This window comes from Eumetopias jubatus, unplaced genomic scaffold, assembly GCF_037043125.1.
Source record: "Eumetopias jubatus isolate StellerSeaLion01/CBP00866 unplaced genomic scaffold, mEumJub1_p1.0 scaffold_36, whole genome shotgun sequence".
NCBI lineage: Eukaryota > Metazoa > Chordata > Mammalia > Carnivora > Otariidae > Eumetopias > Eumetopias jubatus.
Window position 1 is genome coordinate 1,210,456 of NW_028274842.1, and position 23,783 is coordinate 1,234,238.

General features: G+C 36.6%; 1 protein-coding gene and 1 long non-coding RNA gene across 9 annotated transcripts in view; one reads left to right on the forward strand and one right to left on the reverse strand.

Annotated features, from left to right (window-relative positions):
- LOC148161938 (uncharacterized) overlaps positions 1-23,783 on the reverse strand; it is a 202,974-nt gene that overhangs the window by 31,593 nt on the left and 147,598 nt on the right. For 2 of the 3 annotated variants that reach the window (XM_088020501.1, XM_088020498.1), the window contains exon 9: positions 16,221-17,464. The exons of the other annotated variant lie outside the window; for it this stretch is intronic. The gene's annotated coding sequence lies outside the window, so the exon portion shown is untranslated. Of the gene's footprint in view, positions 1-16,220; positions 17,465-23,783 lie in introns of those variants that run through there. 3 annotated transcript variants of the gene reach the window in all.
- Positions 1-23,783, forward strand: part of LOC114203190 (uncharacterized) — a 104,437-nt gene that overhangs the window by 10,883 nt on the left and 69,771 nt on the right. For 4 of the 6 annotated variants that reach the window (XR_015767267.1, XR_015767265.1, XR_015767266.1 and 1 more), the window contains exons 1-3: positions 7,900-7,987; positions 11,268-11,407; positions 14,719-14,831. This is a non-coding gene — a long non-coding RNA (uncharacterized LOC114203190). Of the gene's footprint in view, positions 1-7,899; positions 7,988-11,267; positions 11,408-14,718; positions 14,832-16,257; positions 16,358-23,783 lie in introns of those variants that run through there. The other 2 variants (XR_003607934.2, XR_015767268.1) reach the window with 2 other exon arrangements.

Below are 23,783 nucleotides of genomic sequence, written 5' to 3' on the forward strand. Positions count from 1 at the left end.
TTTCATAATGATAAAAGACTCAGAGTATCATGAGGCAAAACAATCCAGAACATTTATACAGCTAGCAGAAATTCAAAATACAAGAAACACAAACTGATGGGACATCAAGGAGTAGACAAATGCACAATTATAGTCAGAAATTTAAAAACCTTTCAATGATTGATAGACTAGACAGAAAATAAACAAGGACATGAAAGACTTGAACAATCCTATTAACAAACTTCAACTAATTGACATTTTAGAAAACCCCATCCAAAAACAGCAGAATGCATATTCTTTTCATATGCAATAGATCATTTACCAAGATAGACCATATCTTGGGGTATAGAACATGTTTAAATGAGTTTAAAGGTTTTCTCTGTGGGAAACAGAACGCCACAACGACCACTGGTGCATGTTCGCTCAGACTCCTAGATCTCTGAGAAAACTCGAGATTGCAGGGTTAAAAATAACCCAAAAGGATCAGAGTGAAATGCCCTTGGGATGTGTGTGGTCAGTTCTAAAGTCCGCAGCAGCAGATGTTTAGTAGGTAGGAAGCCAGCTGCAAACAGCAGGCTGGGCACTCCTTCCCCCTCTTTGTTCCCTCGTCCCTGTAAACACTGCACTCCCCTCTTTGTTCCTTTATTCTGTTTTAAAGATTCTTATGTGCCTGACTAATCCTGTATACATGGAGGAATGTGCCTTACTACGCCCCTGCTGTGGAAGGTATATAAGAGTATGGAAAATAAACCTCGGCACCTTGGGCTGTTTGTTCGGGGTGCCCTGTGCCTCACTGTACTGTCATCTCTTTTTCTCAGTTCCTTCGCTGCCCCAGGTCCCCGACTCTCAGAGGTCGACATTTCATGTCATAAAAACATATCTTCTCTGGTCACTATGGAGTTAAGTTAGGCATCAATAACCAAAAGATCTCTGGAAACTAAAGAACACATTTCTAAATTCTAGATAACCCATTGGAACAAAGAAGAAATCAAAAGAAAAATATAACTATTTTGAAGTGAATTAAAAGGGAAACAGAACACACCAAGATGTGTAGGATACTGCTGCTGAAGTAGTACTTAGTGGGACAGTTAGAGTACCAAGTGCCTACATTAGAAAAGAAGAAAAGTCTCAGAAGATCTCAGCTTCCCCTTAGGAAACTAGAAAAAGGAAGAGCAGATTATACCTAAAATAGAAGAAAAGAGGGTAGAAATAAATGAAATAGAAAACAAAAACAGGAGAGAAAAGTCAAGGAAACCAACAGCTGAGTGTTTGAAGAAAACAAAGTAATCAACTTCTAGTCAGAGTGATCAAGAAAAAAAAGAGACAAGACACAAACTACCCATATCAGGAATGAGAGAGGAAATCAGTCTGTCTTACAGCTATGTAAAGGATAAAAAACTATTTCAAACAACTTTAGGCCAGTAAGTTTAGCAACATAGATGAAATGGAAGAATTCCTTGAGAGATGCAAACTACTAAAGCTCTCTCAAGAGAAATAGATTACTTGAATAGTCTTATATCTATTAAAGAAATTGAGTAACTCAGATAATAAGAGAAAAAAACTATAGACACATATCTCATTAACATATATGCAAAAGTTCTAAGTAAAATTTTGGCAAATCAAAATTTTGGCAAATCAAATTTGGTATATTGTTGAATTTGATTTTGGCAAATCAAATTCAACAATATACAAAAAGCATACATTGTGACCAATGGAGTTTATCCTAAGGGTGTAAGATTGGTTTAACATTTGAAAATCAACTGATAAAAATCAGCATATCGGGGCACCTGGGTAGCTCAGTCGGTTAAGCGTCTGCCTTCAGCACAGGTCATGATCTCAGTGTCCTGGGATCAAGTCCCGCTCAGGCTCCCTGCTCCATGGGGAGCCTGCTTCTCCCTCTCATTCTGCCCGTCCCCCTACTCGTGCTCTCTCTCTGTCAAATAAATAAAATCTTTTTAGAAATCAGCCTGTTAACAAACTAAAAAAGAAAAATCGTATGTCCATCTCATTAGATACATGAACAGTATTGGACAAAGCCCAACACCTATTCCTGATAAAAACTCAGCCAACTAGGACTATAAAGGCACTTCTTCAACCTGATAAAGACAATCCATGAAAAATCTAGAGCTAACATCATACTTAATGGGCAGAGAATTAATGCACTCCTTCTAAAATGAGGAACAAGGAAAGGATGTGTGTTTTCATCATTTCTATTCAATATAATGTTGAATTATGTTGAAGGTATAGCCAGTGCAACTGGCAAGAGGAAGAAAAGGCGTCCAGGTTAGAAAGGAAGAAGTAAAACTATTTTTTTGGCAGATGACATGCAGAAAACCTTGTGGATTCTACAGATATGATACTAAATGTGATTTTATCAAGGTTGCAGAACATAAACTATTCAATTAGATTGTTACAATATATTAAATAACATGTACGGTATATCATAATTGTATTTCTATACACTAGTGATAAACAATTGGAAATTGAAATAATATTTATATAGCATAAAAATATAAAATACTTAAGGATAAATCTGACAAAAGATGCCCAACACCTATATGCTGGAAACTACAAAATATTACTGAGCGAGTTAAAGACCTAAATGAAGAGGTGTACCCTGTTATGTATAGGAAGATTCAAAATTGTTAAGACGTCAAGTGTCCCCAAATTGATATTTAGATTCAGTGCAATCTCAATAAAGATCTTAGCACATCTCTTTATAGAAATTAATGAATCGATTCTAAAGTTCATAAGGAAATGCTAAGAATAAAAAAAGCAAAAACAAAAAGTTCATGAGTTAATATGACCTTTGTTCAAGGGTAATTATGGAGCTGCAGTAATCAAGATGGTGTGGTCTTAGGGTAAAAATAGAGGAATAAATCAATGTAACGGAGTAGAAAGTCCAGAAATATACCCACATTTTTAAGACAATTGATTTTGACAAAGGTGTAAAGGCAATTCAGTGGTGAAAAATCTTTTAATCAAATGGTTCTGGAATAATGGAATATCTAAATGCAAAAAATAAACCCTTCATCAATACTTTATACCATGTATAAAAATTAACTCAAGATAGATATAAATCTTGGGGCATCAGAGTAACTTAGCTGGTTAAGCCTCCGACTCCTGATTTTGGCTCAGGTCAAGATCTCAGCGTTGTGAGACTGAGCCCCAGGTCAGACTCCATGCTGGGCCTGGAGCCTGTTTAAGATTCTCTCTCTCCTGGATGAAAGACCTAAATATGAGATAGGAATCCATCAAAATCCTCGAGGAGAACACAGGCAGCAACCTCTTTGACCTTGGCCGTAGCAACTTCTCGCTAGACACATCTCCAGAGGCAAGGGAAACAAAAGCAAAAATGAACTGTTGGGACGGCATTAGGATAAAAAGCTTTTGCACAGCAAAGGAAACAACAACAATAACAAAAACTAAAAGGGAACCTACAGAATGGGAGAAGATATTTGCAAATGACAAATATCTCGACAGATAAAAAGCTAGTATCCAAAATCTATAAAGAACTAATCAAATTCAACACCCCCAAAATAAAAAATCCAATCAAGAAATGGGCAGAAGGCATGAATAGACATTTCTTCAAAGAAGACACACAAATGTAAAACGGACACATGAAAAAATGTTCAACATCACTCAGCATCAGGGAAATACAAATCAAAACCACAATGAGATACCACCTCACACCTGTCAGAATGGGTAAAATTAATAACTCCGGAAACAGCAGATGTTGGCAAGGATGCGGAGAAAGGGGAACCCTCTTACATTATTGGTGGGAATGCAAACTGGTGCAGCCACTCTGGAAAAGAGTATGGAGGTCTGCAAAAAGTTAAAAATAGAACTACCCTACAACCCAGCAATTGCACTACTAGGTCTTTATCCAAAGGATACAAAAATAGTGAAAATCTTCGTGACTGTGGCTTAGGTAAAGATTCCATGCATATGAAAACGATCTGCAAGAAAACTTGATAAATTAGACTTCATTAAAATTAGAAACTGCTTTTCAAAGACACTATAAGAGAATGAAATGAGAAACCAAAGAGTGGGAGAAAATATCTTCAAAGCCTACATCTGATAAAAGATACATAATCCAGTTTAAAAACAGGCAAAAGATTTGAACAGAGACATACCAAAAATATATTCATATATAAAATAAACATATTAAAAGATGCTCAACATCATTATTCATCAAGGAAATGCAAATTAAAACTACAGTGAATACCACCACACACCTTTTAGAATGGTTAGAATGAAAAAGACTGACCCCATCAAGAGTTGAGGATGTAGAGGAACCAGAACTGATATATGTAAAATGGGAATGTAGGTGAGTACAACTAGTTTGGCGACTAGTTAGGCAGTTTTAAAAATGCTAAACATACTCTTACCATATGACCTGGTCATTTTGCTCCTAGGTGTTTACCTAAGAGGAAAGAGAGCTTGTGCCTATACATAGACTTGAATATGGTTGTTCTTAGCAGTTTTATTTATAATAGCCCCAAACTAGAAACAATCCAGATATCCCTCAATAGGTGAATAAATAAATTGTGTTATATCTACGCAGTGGAATACTAAGATATAAAAGGGAGCGATGAGTACAACACAGGTGTATCTCAAAATAAATATGATGAGTGAAAAAAGCAAGACATAAATCATACCACTTACATAAAATTCTAGGAGGTGCAAAGAAATTTAATGTAATACGGTGCCCTGATGAACATAGGGGAAGGGAAGGAAAAATAAGATAAAAACGGAGGCAAATCATAAGAGACTCTTAACTCTAGGGAACAAACAGGGCTGCTGGAGGGGAGGTGGGTGGGGAGATGGGGTAATTGGGTGATGGGCATTAAGGAGGGCACTGGATGTAGTGAGGAGTGAGTGTTTTATGCAACTGATGAATCACTAAATATTACCCTTGAAATTGTATACTATATGTTAACTAACTTGAATTTAAATAAAATCTAAAAAAAAATAAAGTGATACAGTGCAGATCCATGGCTGCTTAGAGATGAGGGAGATAGGGCTAGTGAGGGACAGGAATAGAGAATACAAATAGGAATGAGGAAAAATTGTGCATGCCTATAAATATATGTTAAAACTTGCCAAATTGTACATTTATATATAATCGGTTTATTGTATCATATGGCAATAAGAGGTTATGTTCATTGTTAAATAAGATTGTTTTTTTCCCACAGAAGATGCTATATTCATTTGTTATTTGTTCAACTGATAATGGGTTATGATTGTGATAAAAAATGCTTGGAATATGTTTTGAGCTAATTTTTATATGTAAAATGTTAGTTTGGGAGAACACAAAAGTTCACGAGACCATCTTTTTTCATTGTTTCCCTTTGAGTGAAATACAGCAGTCTTACTATGCAATTATCTTTTGGTTATTATCCATGGAGTGTTAGCCAAGCGTTCTAGACCAACCACAAATTTCAAAATCTTTTTTCTTTCAATGTTATAAATAATAGTGATAAACACTTTCCAATGGTCACTTTGACAGAATGTGAAGACACCTGAAATTGGTTCATTATCTTCTCTGACTTGTCCCCTTTCACATCCTCAGCAGGCGGCATGTGCATGTCACAGAATTCTAAAAAGCAAGCACACTGAGGTGGTATTTGGGCTGTTTGGGTTCCTGGCAATCCCATGATGTTTTTATTCACACACAAAGGGGGTCCTGAATCACTTAATTGCAAAATCAACTGATAATCAAGATTATCCTGGGTGGGCCTGACTTATTCAGGTAAGAGCCCTTAAAAAGGAGGGTCTAGGCCCTCCTTAAGGTAAGACACTCTCCCCCTTGTTGGCTTTGAATAAATAAACTTAACAAAGCAAGTGGCCATGTTGGAGAAGCCCATGTGGCAAAGAGCTGTGAGTGACTTTTTAGGAGCTGAGGGTGGCCTTCAGGAAGAAACTAAAACCTTCAGTCCTGTAGCTGCAGGGAAGTGAATTCTGCCAACAACATAAGGGAGCTTGGAAGTGGCTCTTTCCCCTATCGAGCCTCTGGTGACTCAGCTGACACTTGGATTGCAATTTGGTGAGGCCTGGAAGCAGAGGACTCAGCTAAGCTCAGCTTCTACTCTATTGAAACTGTGAGCTAATAAATTGTGTTGTTTTAAGCTGCTAAGTCTGTGGTAACTTGTTACACAGAGATGGGAAACTCATACAGTCCCCTTATCTCTATTTTCTTCTAATTTTTTTTTTTCTTGTTTCAGCTAGCATGGCCTTTCTGAATGAAAATTTTGACAGTATTTCTCTTCCTGCTTAAAATCCTACAGTAGCTTCCTATGGCCTAAAAGATGAGGTCTAAACTTGCCACAGGTGTTAAGAGTCTTCATGATGGGCACTCACCTGACTTTTCCTCCTTCCCATGCTTCCCTTATGTACACCCTATGCTTTTATCATCAAAACCACCATTATCAAACACTCTTTCACTCCCATTCCTTTGCATATGTCCTTTGTCTTTGGTTTACTTATCTTCTCCACCCTTTGGTAAGCATTAGGGTTATTCTCTTACCCCTGGGTAGATAGTAGGATGGCACTTCCGTTCCCCATCAAAGCTAGGTGTGACCATGTGACTTGCTTTAGCAAATGAAAACAGAGCATTGGTGACACATTTGTTAGAGATAGAGACTTGGAGAGCCAGTGCAATATTTACGACATCCCCTTCTGCGTAGAGCAACTGGTGATGCTCCAGATGGTGGAAGCTCCGTCAGTCTGGGTCCCAGAGTGAGAAGACATGAAGAGCCCCCAAGCTAACCTGATGGGTTTTGTGAACAGTTATAAATCTTTTTACAAATCAACAAGATTTGGGGGGTTTTGTGTCCTGTGGTCTATCTTACATTATACTGACTGATACATCCCTCCTTCTTGTGGACATATATATCCTATAGGACTCAGCTCAATTGTCTGGCCTATCTAGATAGAGTGAAAGGGCTTTCTTTTCTGTGTTCCAACAATATACCTCTTTATCTCTTTAGTATCTATCTCATAGATTGTTGTGAAGATTACTTGAGTAAACATATAAGGTGCTTATTAACAATGACTGGCACACTGCAAGTGCTCAAAAAGGATTAGCTGTTATTATTTTATGGCACTTCCCTTGATTGCAATTACCTTTTAAATGTTTGTCTTCTTTTAGACTGTGCTCATTTGGAGGGCAAGGACTATGTTCTCTTTCATTGTTATATCATAGACACCTGGTCCAGTGCCTAGAACATGATAAATGTATATTTAATATATACCAGAAATCCCTATTTCTAAGTTCCTTCATTTGGAAATGTAGTGCCAATGTGTATTTGGTTACCATAAGTCTTAGTGTGAATAAGAAAGTTATGTTTTTCATAGCCATTGAACAATGAGGAACAGTTACTAGACTACACTGAAGATTGGAGTAAACTTGAATTCAGTCTGTGACCTTGGAGAAGTTATTTAACCCTTTATTTAACCCTTTAAGCTTCTTTTTCCTCATTTGTAAAATGGATACCTACCTACCTCATGTGGGTGTTATAAGGAATTAATTAAGTAATTTTTGTAAAATAACACAGTGCTTGGCACGTAGGGAAACATTTATTTATGATTTTTTAATGGCTTGACTTACATATATTGTGAAATAATTAACGCAATATCTTTCGTTAGTATCCATCAGATGGATATAATAAAAAAAACCAAAAAAGAAAAAAAAAATTTTCTTATTTGTTATCACCTTTGTTTTTGTTTTCACCTTTGACTTTTCCCTGAACTATTTGTTTAGGTATCTGTTTACAAAAGTACGAGTCTAATACTTTCCTCTTTCTTTTTCTTTTTCTTTTTTTTTTTAAAGATTTTATTTAGTTGACAGAGAGAGACACAGCGAGAGAGGGAACACAAGCAGGGGGAGTGGGAGAGGGAGAAGCAGGCTCTCTTCAGAGCAAGGAGCCCGATGCGGGGCTCGATCCCAGGACGCTGGGATCATGACCTGAGCCGAAGGCAGACGCTTAACGACTGAGCCACCCAGGTACCCCTTTCCTCTTTATTTTTCATAGAAATGATTGGATAATAAATAACTTTTACCACACACCTTGAGTTTCACACTCTAATTGCAAGTAACATGAAATAATACGGCGTATATTTAACCGTTTGAATTAAAAATGACACCAGGTGTTTCTACTGTCATTGTATAAGAAATTCACTAATGTACTTAGCATTCTCAATGTAATAAAATTCTATAAAGAAAACTGTGCTTGTCCAAAGAGATGTTATAAGTGAAAAGCACATCTTACATATCTTTCCTGCCAATATCACAATTACACCGTTTCTATCTCAAAGAACCAAGTATTATCTGTATTAAATCTAGATGTACCATTTTTTACAGATCCTTGCATCTTTAAAGGTAGCTGCCAAAAATAGTCTCAGTGGGTAATCTTTAACTCATTCTAGAAAGCCTGTTCAATTCTTTTCAAATGAAATTGCAATCTAGTTAAAACTAAGTGTCCCTTTAGAAACAGAATAGAAGAGTGAAGAAGATTAAAAAAGAAAACGGTCCCAAAATGTGACTCATTCCTCTGGTTTGAGGTTTTAAAGAGACATGCAAGGGAGAGCAGAATATAGATTTTCATTTCGTGGTGAGTAAAAAATTACCTTAGTGGTAAAGTGGATACTGTTTTGCATGAAATACTGCAATTTCTTGAAAGAGTAATCTAAAAACTTATTTGGATTGTTGTTAGCAAAGTTCACACCAAGTTTCTTCAAAACATAGCTCCTAATCTTTTCCCAGACTTTTTGCAGTACTATAATGGTAGAATGAAGAAAATATTTTGATACTAGAAAAGATTTCCTCTGCATTGTAATGGAACCCCCAATTATCACAGTCCATTATTCTAGCAAGGTTTGTATTGTGAACTCTTAGTCCTTTTTTCTTTCATATACCATGTTCCAAAATTAATTGCAATACTCTGAAATGTTAATTGTGGTTAATGAGCATTTGGAGTTGATTTGTTTCTTATAAAACATTTTAAAAGTTAGAAGTATCCTTAAATGGTTGGGCCAGTTTTTCATTCACCTAACTTTTAGAAGAAATTGAACTACTTTGTTTCACCACCTCTTACAACTTTTCTGTGACACAGATTTTTTTTTTGTAAAGTAGAAATAGTTTATTGCTGGGCACCTGGGTGGCTCAGTCGTTAAGCGTTTGCCTTCGGCTCAGGTCATGATCCCAGAGTCCTGGGATTGAGCCCCACATCGGGCTCCCTGCTCGGCGGGAGGCCTGCTTCTCCCTCTCCCACTCCCCCTGCTTGTGTTCCCTCTCTCGCTGTGTCTCTCTCTGTCAAATAAATAAAATCTTTTAAAAAAAATAGTTTATTGCTACCGTAATCAAAAGTGATACGATGGATATTTGAAAAATAGGATTCTTATAAATTCTTAACTAAAATGATTTAGTGAAAACTTTTGTTTATGGTTCTGTTATTTTCATATCAGGAAATTTCCAGATTAGGAAATTCATATGTAGAATTGGTAATTATATATTTATTTGAATACGTAATAGCACTTGATTATAGTGTTAACTGTCACCAATATAGTCTGGTGCCATAGAGGTTAATATCAAATATTTAAGAATCTAATTTTTTTTGTAAGATTTTATTTATTATTTATTTATTTTGTAAGACAGAGACACAGTGAAAGAGGGAACACAAGCAGGGGGAGTGGGAGATGGAGAAGCAGGCTTCCCACGGAGCAGAGAGCCCGATGTGGGGCTCGATCCCAGGACCCTGGGATCATGACCTGAGCTGAAGGCAGACGCTTAACGACTGAGTCACCCAGGTGCCCCTAAGAATCTAATTGTTAACAAGTAATGATGTGACAGCTTGTGTTTATAGCACTTACTGTACTCATCTAAGCAACAAAATAACAAAAGCAATTTCTTCTAGGGTGCAATATTTACTTTTCTATAAAAGTAAATACTGCATAAGAAGAGTCATTTGGAAAAGGCTTTTATGAACAAAACATGCCATGTTTCAGCTTTCTAATTTATAATAACATCTGCATTTTCAGACGTATAATTGTCAGTCATGAAAAAGCACCATATCTTTTTAAAATTTTTTATTAACATATAATGTGTTATTTGTTTCAGGGGTACAGGTCTGCGATTCATCAGTCTTACACAATTCACAGCGCTCACCATAGCACATACCCTCCCCAGTGTCCATCACCCAGCCACCCCGTCCCTCCCACCCCGCTCCACTCCAGCAACCCTCAGTTTGTTTCCTGAGATTAAGAGTCTCTTATGGTTTGTCTCCCTTCTAGTTTCGTCTTGTTTCGTTTTTTCCCTCCCTTCCCCTATGATCCTCTGTTTTGTTTCTCAAATTCCTCTATCAGTGAGATCATATGATACTTGTCTTTCTCTGATTGACTTATTTCGCTCAGCATAATACCCTCTAGTTCCATCCACATCATTGCAAATGGCAAGATTTCATTTTTTTGATGGCTGAGTAGTATTCCATTGTATATATATACCACATCTTCTTTATCCATTCATCTGTTGATGGACAGCTAGACTCTTTCCATAGTTTGGCTATTGTGGACATTGCTGCTATAAACATTGGGGTGCATGTGCCCCTTCGGATCCCTACATTTGTATCTTTGTGGTAAATACCCAGTAGAAAAAGCACTGTATTTTAATATGGGAAAAAGGTCATCGCTGCTGTCACAACAATCCGTCAATTAGGGTAGTGTGGGTCATGTGCTTGGGTTTGGAAATCAGACAGACCTGGGCTTCTTCCTTGGTTTCTCCTTCTTGCAGTGTGGAACAGGCAAGTGCCTCAGTGTCTCTCAGGTTTGTCACTTCTAAAGTGGCAATGTTAGCATCTATCTCCAAAGGTTGCTGGGAGGTTTAAATAAACCCTTGTCGAACATATTGCCTGGTACAGGGTAAGCACTTAATGCCTATCACTATTATTATTACAAGTGTAGTACTTTATACTTTACACTTTACAAAGTACTTTCACATACAGTCTCTCATTTGAGATAATTAGTTCCTGGATGACGGTACAAATTTTATCACAGAAAGAACTACGTGCAAATATTTAATAAGCATGATTGCTATTGGATTTGTTCAGATGGAAAAGCAGCAGATTACATTCCCTTTGCTTTGATGTAAGATCACAATATGTTAAAGGTACTTTTTTTTTTTTTACTTAAATTGCACCTGACTTCAAATCGTTTAAAGACACAATTTCATTCATTCACCCTTGCCAGCCTTTATCCCACATAGCTATCTTTTATCCCCACTTTATATTTAGGGAAGAGAAATGTGAAAAAACTTCCTGAGGCCAGAGGGCAGTCAGCTGTATAACCAGCCGTCACCAGATGATGGAATACTCAGAATACACTATCTTCTGCTCTGGCGCTGGACGAATCCTGAAATTTTCAAATCTTGCTGGTAAGCATTTGAATGCACAGAAATGAAAAGCAAGACACCAAAACAGTGGTGGTGTGAATGAAGCCTGATATCCAGTCTTGTCCATTTATGCCTTTCATCTTCTCAGTGATCAGCAAGTGTTAAACCCATGTTAAAAAGTACCCTGTAACCTCCGACCTTAAGAAGATGAACAATGGTGTGGGGAGCAGTTAAAGGCCCCGTTATACAGGAGTAATTTTTTTTTTTTTTACGAGATTTCCAGAAAGTACTCACATTTCACCCACAGGTTGAGAATTTTGTTCTCTCTTGGTCTGTATGGAGTTAGGTTCTTGCCAGAAGGAAGCAGGGAAGTATTAGTAATAGTCTCAGAATAACCTGTGAGGACACTGTGCTGTAGGGGTATTTCTAGAGGCAGAGGACAATGGCTGCCATTCTCTCACCCCGAAACGTGCTGGGGATAGGAGTGGCCAGTTTGCATACTCAGCAAAGGTTACAGTTGAGCTTGTTGACAAATTTCAGTTTGTTCCTGGGGAAAAACTGTTCTAAGAGCCTTGTGGGAAAACAGGACATATGTGGAGCCACTGTTATTCCATTCCGATTTCAGCACATTGCTATTTATGAATGGCTTCCTTTTAATTAGGTGTTTAATTTAAAACAGAACTAGTGACTATAACAACCCCCAAAGCACAAACTTGGAACATTAACCATTTGATGGTGGGGGCAGGGGTTCAAAAAGTCTTTCAATCATAAGGTTATAATTGATTGTGCAGCACATGAAAGAATTCTTTATTATTTTACAGGATAATTAAGAGAACATGGAAAACAGCTTCCCCTGCTAAATAAACCGAATTTGTTTCTCAGAATTACATTTTTTTTTTTGGTAAAAATTTGTACCTCAATGAGCATTTATTTTTAATTTTTGAGTGGGGGTAAATTAGAAGGGATCTTTAATTTGGGTATAAGTATTTTTAAATTTCTTGTTCCTTTGCAGGTAGTTTCTAAATCTAAAGCCATGAGGAAGGACAAAAGCAAATGGAAAGGGACATTACATTATTAATGGTCACAGGAACAAAAGTGCACTAAACTGAGTCATCAGTAAATTACTATAACCCCAGGACTCTAACACCCTTAAGGAAAAACATGGCATGCATGGCAAATAATGCTTTAAGGATTTATTTAACAATTTTCTCCCCAGATGAAAATTAAAAGTGTTTCATGGAGTCATTTTGAGATAATCTCAGAAGTATTAGCAAAAAGGAACTGGTCTTTTTTATACTTAATGGGGGAAAATGTTCGTATTTTAGAATAGCATTCTGTGATTATTTTTAATGGGAAAATAAAATATAGGTGACTTCTCCAGGAATCAATATCCTCTTTTCTCCATCCGTGGTGTTTTGCAGGCTGATTAATTTGCAGAGGTTGGGTTTGACTGCTGCTGAAGTAGGAAGTGTTATAGATTCTCTGTTATTCTTCACTCCACTTGGCTGAGGTCTATGGTTCTATCTCTATGTATTTATCTACCTTTCCACATGGTGCTTAGCACTGTAGCTCTGGGCCTCTCCTAAATATATTGTGAAAATCTATTGTACTGAACTCTCAAGTCTCTTGCTGTGAATAGGTAACTACTCTGCGTGCTGCCACCCCCCCACCCCCCAGAAGAGCTGTTCTGTTAGGTAAAGGTAAATGAGCCAGACAGAAACAGGCATTTAGAAAACAGCTTTGTGTGTATACGAAGGATGTATCCAGTTAAGTTTTGAAAGCGAAAAGGGGAGGCACTGAAGGTCATACAATTTATATAATTCCTATAGCAATTAAATGATGACAGAGGCAACTTGCTCAACATTGAACGTGTGGTATTCATAAATGGTTGAAAGAGGAGCTCGGTATCTCCAGTCTCTGACACTCTGGCACACTTTCCCAGTTACGGTTATCCCAGATACAGATTTTTTTCTGTTTCTGGTGAATGGCTAATTCCATGAACTATATCATCAATATTCTCTACATCACCTCTTTTCAAAAGTTTGAGAGAAATAAAGCATAAAAAAAGGGTTGGTGTTTTTTTGTCTAGCCTAGCCAGAAATGTTTCTGACAGATCACTTCTTTAATCAAGTATTTCTCTATATTTGAAATATTTCAACTTTAAATAGCTGAATTATTGAAAGTCCTCTCACTTTTAAGTGTAGGTATCTTGAAGTTGTGTCAATGTGTGTGTTGAAAAAAAACTGGGTAACGTTTGTATAGCTTCAAAGGTTAAGTTGATTTAAATACAGACTGAATCAAGTATAATATAAAAGCCTTTCAATATACTTGATCCATTTTTTATGTACTTATTGTACAGCTTATTAGAGGACCATCAAAACTGCATTAAAAATGCAAACTGTTTAAAGTCATGCCATTTAGAAGGATAACTTGATGATAAGCTAAATATATCTCTTAGTCAGGAAGAGACTGATGCCTTAGTAATTATGGTGATGTATAAATAATGAAAAATTTAAAAATTCCTCAATTGGGGTTGTTGAAAATAATAATTTATAATATTTAATTCATTGCATTTTCTGAAAAATATAGCATTAAGTATTTTGATATAAAGTCTACATATAAAATACTCTGAATTCTTTCCCAGAAGCAAATCCAGAATCATATTGGTGAATAAACACCATTATTGCTTCAGTAAACAGCTACTTAAGAAATCTGCTCCCAATTAACCTTATAGACAAATGAAAAGCCATCTTCTAAAAATGGACACATTTATTTCTGTAAATATGTGAACTCCTTAGCATTTCTACAATGTTGAAATAAACTGTTTTCCATCTGTATGTATAGATCAGAGTTGGGAGCAATCTCTCTGTCACTTACAAACAGCCTTGACTGCCTACTCTGAGTTCAAAACTGCCTTAAAATGTGTCATTTTTTGGTATACAAAAGGCATTCTAAAATTGTATTATGCAGTTATTGTGCTGAAAGACTGACCCTTGCCATGCTTTGTTTACTGAATGTCAAATTTTCATTTGTATTACAGCTGTGCACCATAGCAGTTTCGGTTTTGTATGAAGGGCAACTAATGCACAAAACAGTCAAACCACAGAGCAGTAATTAGTCTGGAAAAGATCAAAGTGTGCTCTTCTAAATCCAGCCAATTTGCTCTGGGTGTGCAAAACCAATAGTCTTTTTTTGCTAAGGTCTCTTATTAATTTTTGCTTTCGTTTGTTGCAGAGCAGCTGCTTTACTGTCAATCCAACATCCTGCTTTAAAAAAAATCCATTTTGATGCCACAAATGCAATTTCAGTGGGTTTAGGAATAATAACCAGCTTTTTTTTCACGCCACTTCTAGGAGATAGAAACTTGAAATGAAAGTTTTTAGCATCTGTAAAGTGAAAGAAAGCAACATAAGGCAGAGCCCTGTTTGGATTCGTTGCTCTAGAAAGAGCTGAAGCAGTGTGATCTGTAAGTACTTCTGCTTTTAGTGCTTTTAACCAGCTCTACCCTTATCACTATATGTTTATTGCTCTCTTCTCCTCTTAATATGAGTTGTTTTTTTTTTAATACCAGCAGAAAAAAACAATCCTTAAATGAATAGTTCACACATCTCAGGATAAAAACACAAAAATAAGTACTATTGCTTGCTATTTTCTTGATGTAATTATTATTATTTTTGAATGAGTATGGAAGTGGTAGTTGAAGATGTTGAATAAATTTCATCATAGGAGGTAAGTGAATATAACTTGTGAAGGGAAAGAGTACAATATCATCACTTACAAAATGAAATATGATCTTGGAGAACATATTTTAAGTGTAGTGTATACATTTCTCCCCTTCTACATTTTTGTCATTTCTCCTCTCAATATTCTCTCTGGCAAAGGGAGGGAGATAAACAAACTGGTTAGTTTATTGATTCCTATTAATATGGCAGCTTTTCTGTAATTGTTACCTTGAACTCTGCTCTCAAATATTTTATATTTGAATGTATATTTAAATTTCTTGAATGTTAACATGTATTAGCTGAATGAATATATTTTTATGTGTCTGGTGTTGCAGCAGTTTTCCTGGCTTCACAACAAACCATTTAAATTTGATTCTGGGTTACAGTCTACTCCAAACATGTGCCAAATATTTTGTTTAGTGTGAATGTCACTAGCTAACTAGACACTAAAATACAGCCAAGTAGGATGCCTGAGTGGCTCAGTCGTTAAGTGTCTGTCTTCGGCTCAGGTCATGATCCCAGGGTCCTGGGATCGAGCCCCGCATCGGGCTCCCTGCTCAGCGGGGAGCCTCCTTCTCCCTCTCCCACTCCGCCTGCTTGTGTTCCCTCTCTCACTGTCTCTCTCTGTCAAATAAATAAAACCTTTAAAAAAAATAAATAACATAAAATACGGCCAAGTAAAACAAAAAATGTAATGATAGAATTAGCATAATGAAAAGAAGCATATATAGCAATTTTACAGTAATTGATTCATAAACAAATACAGAAAAGACAACTAACAGACTCTTAAAACTAATAAAAAGAGTTCAGTGAGGTTGCTGTATAGAAGACCAACAGTAACAACAACAAAAATATCAACAGAGTTCTTCTATACTTGCACTAACTAAAAATAAAATGGGAAATATGATGCCTTGCATTATAGCAACAAAACTTGAAGTATCTATCTAGAAATTGACCTAAGAAAATGTAGAAAATACTTTTGAAAAATATTAAAATTCTTATATGAAAAGATACAAACTTTTGTCTAATATGATCATAGCTTTTAGAGGAGAATTTGAAACAGGGCAGCACTGAAGAAATATTCATTGAATGAATGAATCTGAATAAATGGAGAGATGCCATTCTCATCAATGTTAAGTTGTAGAGCACTCAATTATTTTATTTTTTCAGTGCAGATCGAATATGATGGGGGAAACTAGAAGGAAAAGAAAAGAGTTTGGAAATGTGGTATAAGGAAGAACAACAAAAAAGGTAAAAATAAAATAGTTGGCATGCAGCTTACTGATGATGATAGGGTGCCATAAACCAATCAATTCAGTAATAGGTGCCTGAGAGCCAGGAGGGGCAAAAAGACATGCCATGAAATTTTCAATTAATAGACATTAGCAAGTGATGATAGGAAGCTGGAACCTGTGGTTGGTGTGCTTGATAGTCATCACCATCCAAGGAGAGCTTCATAAACCTTTTGGTGTGTTGGCTTGAGCGAGGCAAAATGAGATAAGCACAAGGGGAAAGTCCTGTTCTTAGGGCCATATACTTAATGGCAAATACACAGCATAATGAGAAGTGCCTTAACAATATCACATGTGACAAAGATTTAAAAGTTAATTTTAAACTCAGTATGAATTAGCAGGATGATATAACTGACTTTTCCTCTGCTCAAAATAAAGAAAAACAATCTATTTTTAAGCTTCATTAATAAAGTAACGAAGTGTAATCATACAAGCTGACAACTTTCAACTCTGTAAGCCCAGCCTTCTGCCATCAGTATTGATCTCCTATAGCATCTTAGATTTAGCAGGTATATTAGGTTTTTCTCCTAACCCTGATGTTCTCTTGGTATTTTTTGTCTGGGAGGGCCTGTCTTGGTGAGAACACTACTACCAATGAAGTCACTTATGCCCCAAACTAGGGAGTCAACTCATCCTTATTTAGCTCTTTCTCTGACCCTCACCTGCAATTGGTCTTCCAAGTTCTAGTCACTTTAGCCACTGTTCATCTCTCTCAGTAGCTACTATTTTAATTTAGGACTAATTATCTCTACTTGATTGTCAGATAGTTTCCTAATTCATTTGTCTCCAAATTTGCAAGGCTATCTACACCATTTCTAGTGTATGCATTCAAAACACAAATGTGATCATGTTATTTCCCAACTCTAAAGCACTTCAGTAGACTTTCATCCGGTCTTCCCATTGTCTATGTGCCATATCTATAAGAAATGTTTGGAGGGGCACCTGGGTGCCTCAGTCGGTTGAGTGTCCGACCCTCGATTTCAGCTCAGGTCATGATCTCAAGGTTGTGGTATGGAGCCCCGCATCGCCTCTGTGCTCAGCGTAGAGTCTGCTTGTCCCTCTCCTTCTCTTCCTCCTCTCTCTTGCTTAAGTAAATAAATAAAAAAAAGAATGTTTGGAGGATGTATATTCAACATAAATATGTAAAAATAAGTATACAATGTAAATATTTCACACGTCATAAAACACAAAACGAATTTAAAAAGGATGCGATACAATAGGGATTTAAATCATGCAAAATATCATTTACTAATAGAACAAATAAAAATAACCTATTTTTGCAGTATTCTGAAATGTGTTTCATTATTTTTTTAAATGTGTTTCATTTTTTAAAAACTTGGCTTAACATTTTTTTGATACAGTGACTCAGAGCTCAGTTTATTTTGAGATTTGCTTTTGATTGCTGCAGTGATTAAACATAGGATACTTCAAAAACAAATAGAAGTGCATCAATGGCTATAACTATAATATAATTTTTATTTTTCAGTCCCATCCCTCAGTTCACATCTTTTTTTCTGAAATTTGGGTAATACATTTTTATCTTCCATAATTTCAATCAGTTCTTGTGAGCTAACTAAAGGTGTTATATTTCAGTATTTTTTAACAAAAAAAAGCCCCACTGAAACCTTTTATTTACAAAATTTTAGAACAAGTTAAACAATTTAATTTTCATGCTTTTAAATGTGGAGACATGAGAACGATGCTTTTGCATTGCTTTTGGTAATGAAATCACACAATAATGGAAATACTGCCATTTCGAGTATGCTCTGTCATCCATACATGTTTCTTTTGAAAAACAGTTGCTTTTTCACTAATTGCTAAACTCTCACCTTTATTCTGAAAAGACAGATTGTCTATTTATTAAAGACCTAATTTTTTAGAGCAGTTTTAGGTTTACAGCAAAATTGAGAGGAAGGTACAGAGATTTCCCATATGCCTACCGCTCCCACACATTTCCTCCATTAGCAATATCACTCACCAGAATGATACCAAAATAACAAAATGATATCAAAAATGATATTTGTCAAAGATGAATCTGCACTGACATTATAATCACCTCACCCAAAGTCCATAGTTATCTTAAAGCTCACTCTTGATGTTGTATAATCTGTGGGTTTGGACAAATACGTATTAACATACATCCATCATTATACCATCATGCAGCGTCTTTTCACTGCCCTAGAAATCTGTGCTCTGCCTATTCATTTCCCCATCCCCCACCCCTGAGAACAGCTGATCTTTTTACTGTTTCCATAGTTTTTTTGCATTTTCCAGAATGTCATATAGTTGGAGTCATACAGTATGTACCCTTTTCAGATAGGCTTTCAACTTACTCATATGCGTTTAAGTTTCCTCCATGTCTTTTCATGACCTGATAGCTCATTTCTTTTTAGTGCTGAATAATATTTGATGGTCTGGATGTACCACAGTTTATCTGTCCATTCACCTACTGAGGGACCTCTTGGCTGCTTCCAAGTTTTGGCAATTGTGAACAAAGCTGATATAAATGTCCCTGGGAAGATATTTGTGTGGACATAAGCCTTCAACTCCTTTGGTTTACATACCAAGGAGGGTGACTCCTGGATCATACGGTGAGAGTTCGTTTTGTTTAATTTTGTAAGACACTACCAAACTGTTTTCCAAAGTGGCTGTATCAGTTTGCATTTCTCACCAGCAATCAACAAGAATCCTTGTTACTCCACATTCTCTCCACATTTGGTGTAGTCAGTGTTCCAGATTTGGGCCATTCAAATCGGGGTATAGTGATATCTCATTGTTCTAATTTATATTACTCTGTTGAAATATGATGGGGAGAATCTCTTCATATGCTTATATTCTGTTTATGGTGAGGGGCGTTTCAGACTTTTGTCCATTTTTCAATTGAGTTATTTGTTTTCTTATTGAGTTTTAAGAGTTCTTTGTATATTTTGAATAACAGTACTTCATCAGATGATGTCTTTTGCAAACATATTGTCCCAGTCTGTGGTTTGTCTTCTAATTCTCTTGATACTGTCTTTTGCGGAACAGAGGGTTTAAATTTTAATAACGTTCAGCTTATCATTTATTTCTTTCATGGGTCGTGTCTTTGGTGTGTTATCTAAAAAGGCATCACCATGGGCTCCTGGGTGGCTCAGTTGGTTAAGCGACTGCCTTCGGCTCAGGTCATGATCCTGGAGTCCCGGGATCGAGTCCCGCATCGGGCTCCCTGCTCAGCAGGGAGTCTGCTTCTCCCTCTGACCCTCTTCCTTCTCGTGCTTTCTATCTCTCATTCTCTCTCTCAAATAAATAAATAAAATCTTTAAAAAAAATTAAAAAAAAAATAAATAAATAAAACGGCATCACCATACCCAAGGTCATCTAGGTTTTCTCTTACGTCATCTTCTAGAGTTTATAGTTTTGCATTTTACATTTAAGTTTATGATTATTTTGAGTTAATTTTTGTGAAAGATGTAAGGTCTGTGTCTAGATGATTTTTTTTTGCATGTAGATGTCTAGTTGTTCCAGCACCATTGCTCCTTTCAAAGTCAAAGAGCAGTGACTGTATTTATGGGGGTCTGTTTCCGGGCTCTCTATCCTGTCCATTGATCTATTTGTTTACTCTTTTGCCAAAACCACATTGCCTTTATTACTGTAGCTTAATTGTAAATCTTTGTTCTCCTCCTTCAATACTGTGTTGGCTATTTTGGGTCTTTTGCATCTCCAAAATACCTTAGAATCAGTTTGTTGATATTCATGAAATAACTTGTTAACACTTTGATTGATGTTTATTTATTTAAAAAACCCCATCTGCAAGGTAGTATGCTAATGGCAAATTATTCTCATCATAGGAAAGGTAAGCAAATTTTGACTGCTTGTAAAAGGAAAATGTGCAACTCATCTTTATATATGAAAGTTCTTTTTCAGTTCTTTGCTGTGAGATAAAAATCTCTGTGTAATACCTCAGATTTTCATGATAATTTTTTACCTCATTAAAAGGTGATATTGAAATATTATCAAGACATGGACATTTTAAAGTCTTTGTTTTTATAAAATTAATGCCATCAACAAAATAAAATGTTCATCTGCTTTACCATTTTTGCACCTAAATTTGCTTGTAATAACATAGTTAATGAATTTTGCTATGGTGCTAACTTTGTCACTTTACCCTAGGGCCTTTTTTCTCTTTCTTTTTAGTCAACTTTCTATTTATACCCACTATTTCCCTGACAGAGTGTTTTCCAAAGATATCAATACTAATGAGAATATATATATTCTTTGCTACATTTCACTTTACTGGCTCACCAAAGTTGTTCATGTATTTCATTATTGAGAGAGTAACAAATATCAAGAAGAAACATTTTAGAAACATCCATAGTTTTGTTCTCAAGTGTTTAGCGAGTGTCTGATACTCATTTCTTCAAATATTTAGCTTTGTTTTCCATTTATTTATCTGATGCATTTTTTTTTAAAGATTTTATTTATTTATTTGAGAGAGAGTGAGAGAGCAAGAGAACATGAGCCGGCAGGGAGGAACAGAGGGAGAGGGAGAAGCAGATTCCTCACTGAGCAGGGAGCCCGATGCAGGGCTTGATCCCAGGACTCTGTGATGACCTGAGCCGAAGACAGACACTCAACCAGTCGAGCCACCCAGGCGCCCCTTATCTGATGCATTTTAATCAGTCACTGTCTTAGGTTGGGTTCCCAAAGAAGTAAATCTTGAAAGAAGGATTTGAGTGTAAGGAGTTTATTTGGGAGAAGGAGATCCCAGAAAGCATGGATAAGGGATGGCAGAAGTGAGAAAAGGAAGAGAATGATCCAGTAAAGGAGGTGTCACCAAGCAGGTTCCTGCTATGAGCAAATGGAGCTCACTCCAGCTGGAGAGCTCAGGAGCTAGCATAGAATTTTTCTGAGTTGTTCCACTTGAGACACAGTAAATATTCTCCAACTCTTATCTGTCATCAGCAGACAAAAGTTACTGAGCTCTTCTGGCCTACCTATTTGCGGATCTAGAGAGCCCTCAGATGGAGGGCTACCGTGTATTAAGATGCAGTCTCCAAGGCTCAGGGACAAGGTTATGAAGAAGGTATGTGAACAGGGTCACTGCATCATCTGCTAAGGTCAACAGAGGGCTTCAGAATGCTTTGGACCATGTTTCTAAGGAAGAAAGAACAAGTATTTTTAACCAAAGCTATTACTGTTAAGTAAGTCCTGCAGAAGAGGGGTGCCTGGGTGGCTCAGTCGGTTAAGCGTCTGACTTTGGCTCAGATCAAGATCTCAGGGTCCTGGGATCCAGTCCCGCTTCAGGCTCCCTGCTTGGCAGGGAGTTTGCTTTTCCCTTTCCATCTGCTTATCCTCTTGCTTATGTGCTCGCTCTCTCTCAAATAAATAATTTTTTTTTAATCCTGCAGAAGAAGCTATTAATCTTTATCAAATTTAGAAAAAAATTTGTAAGGTCTTCATATTCTAGATGTAAATCTATACCTTAAATAAAAATATACCTTCTTTATGTATATATACATATATATCTATACACACACATATATGCATCTATATGTCAATGATTTAATAGATCTGAATGTATCATTAGTATTTTTACCTGACAAAGAGTTTATACAAGGAGTAGAAGGATCAGCTCTGCCCTTTTCTTAGGTCTTATTTTGCTTACCCTGTTAGTGTTATCTTCAGTTTGGGGTTTCTTTGAAGAGATCTTTCTTAAGTCAGTTGTCTATTTTATGAGGGTTATTTACTTAAAAGTAGATAATATAATCCATACATCTACTTAACTAGGCACCATAAAATGCAACATTTTTGATCAAAGTAAAATGAATAACAGGGTGATGGCCAACTGTTCAGCCCTCCATGTTGTGGAATTCCCATTTTTCCTTCAAGATGCTTTGCTTGCTTACTGTGTATGAGATGTAACAGTTGATATTCAAACTTATTGAGGTTGCCAGTGTCAATTCCAGTGAAATATTAGTAAAGCTTAACATTTTCCTAATTCTTGGGGTAAAAATCAAATAAACTAGAAGTTCTCATATTTTACCCTGCTGGATCATTTCCTGCATCCCCTGTGGTATGTACACCCAAATTTGGAGACCACTAGAATGTAGGACAAAGTTCAGATGCCTTAGTTTGGCGCACACAGTCCTCCACCATCTGGCCCTTGCCTACCTCTCTAACCTAAGGTCTTGCTTTGTCTTGCCTTATACCCTGCATTTCCGTTATAATGAACTTTTTGGAGTTCCCTCAATTTATCATGTTGAATCATAATGTCAGAACTTTTGTTTATGCTATTGCTTCTTCCCAGAATGCTCTTTCTCTTTGGACTACCTGGGAAAACCTCCTCTCTGAAACTTTTTCTATCCTTTTTCCACTCCCCAGGGAGCACTGAAAACATACTCTTTGGAACATTACTGTATTGTCAACCTTAACTTTTGTTGAACCTCTTTGCTAACATTCTTGGCTCCTCCTATAGATTATCATCTCCCTGAAATCAAAGATGTTGTCTAGTTTGTCTTTGTATCTTCAGCATATAGCCTCAAATAGGCACACAACCATGCTCATTGAATTAACTATGGGGTCATAGTCCTATTGTACATAGTCTTGATTAGCCAGCTCAGAGGATTGTGTTTAGGTCATGATGTCTCTTGAAGAAGTACCTGGAAACCTGATGTGTAGTCAGAGGAAAAGAATTCCAAACAATGTTATGAGAGCAACTGTAGCCTGGGACCAATGTATAGAGTAATAGGGAAGAAGGATTTGGTTTTAATATAAGGAAGAATTATCTAACAACTAGAGCTGCTTGAACACAGGATGAATGGCTTTGGGGTATGGTGAGGGTTTTTTTGGGTTTTTTTGTTTTGTTGTTTTGCCAGTGGAGATGTTGAAATAAAGCCTGGATGGATAACCTTCTTGAGCAGACTGAACAAGCGCTTAAAGCATCTGGAGTGATCATGGTAAATGGAGGAGAATTTAGCTGATCTTTCGATTGTAAACAATCAAGTTGTGACCTGAAATCATTTGGTATGTCGAGTGATAGGTCTAAACCTTAATAGATATTGTTTCAAAAAGAAACAAAAACAAAAACAAAGCGGTGATGGTATTTTAAGTAAACAATTCCTCTGTAATTCAGAATGTCTGGATCTGGGTGAGACACCACCATAATGCTTCTTTGCCTTCTTATGAGCCAGGCTAAGCAAATCTTTGAGCATGTGCTAATGCTGTTTATTTTTCTTTGTGAATATACTCACAGACATTTAACTTGCTTCCTCTCTTCTGAGAGGTAGGATACTTTCACTCTGCCTAACCATGGATTTAAAATTTATAGTCTGAGAGTCCATAACAAAGTGATAGTGTCTCTAGAGTATTGGAGAAGTAGCAGGTACCTTAATCTAGATGTTCAGGGCTGCCTGAGACAGAATTCTA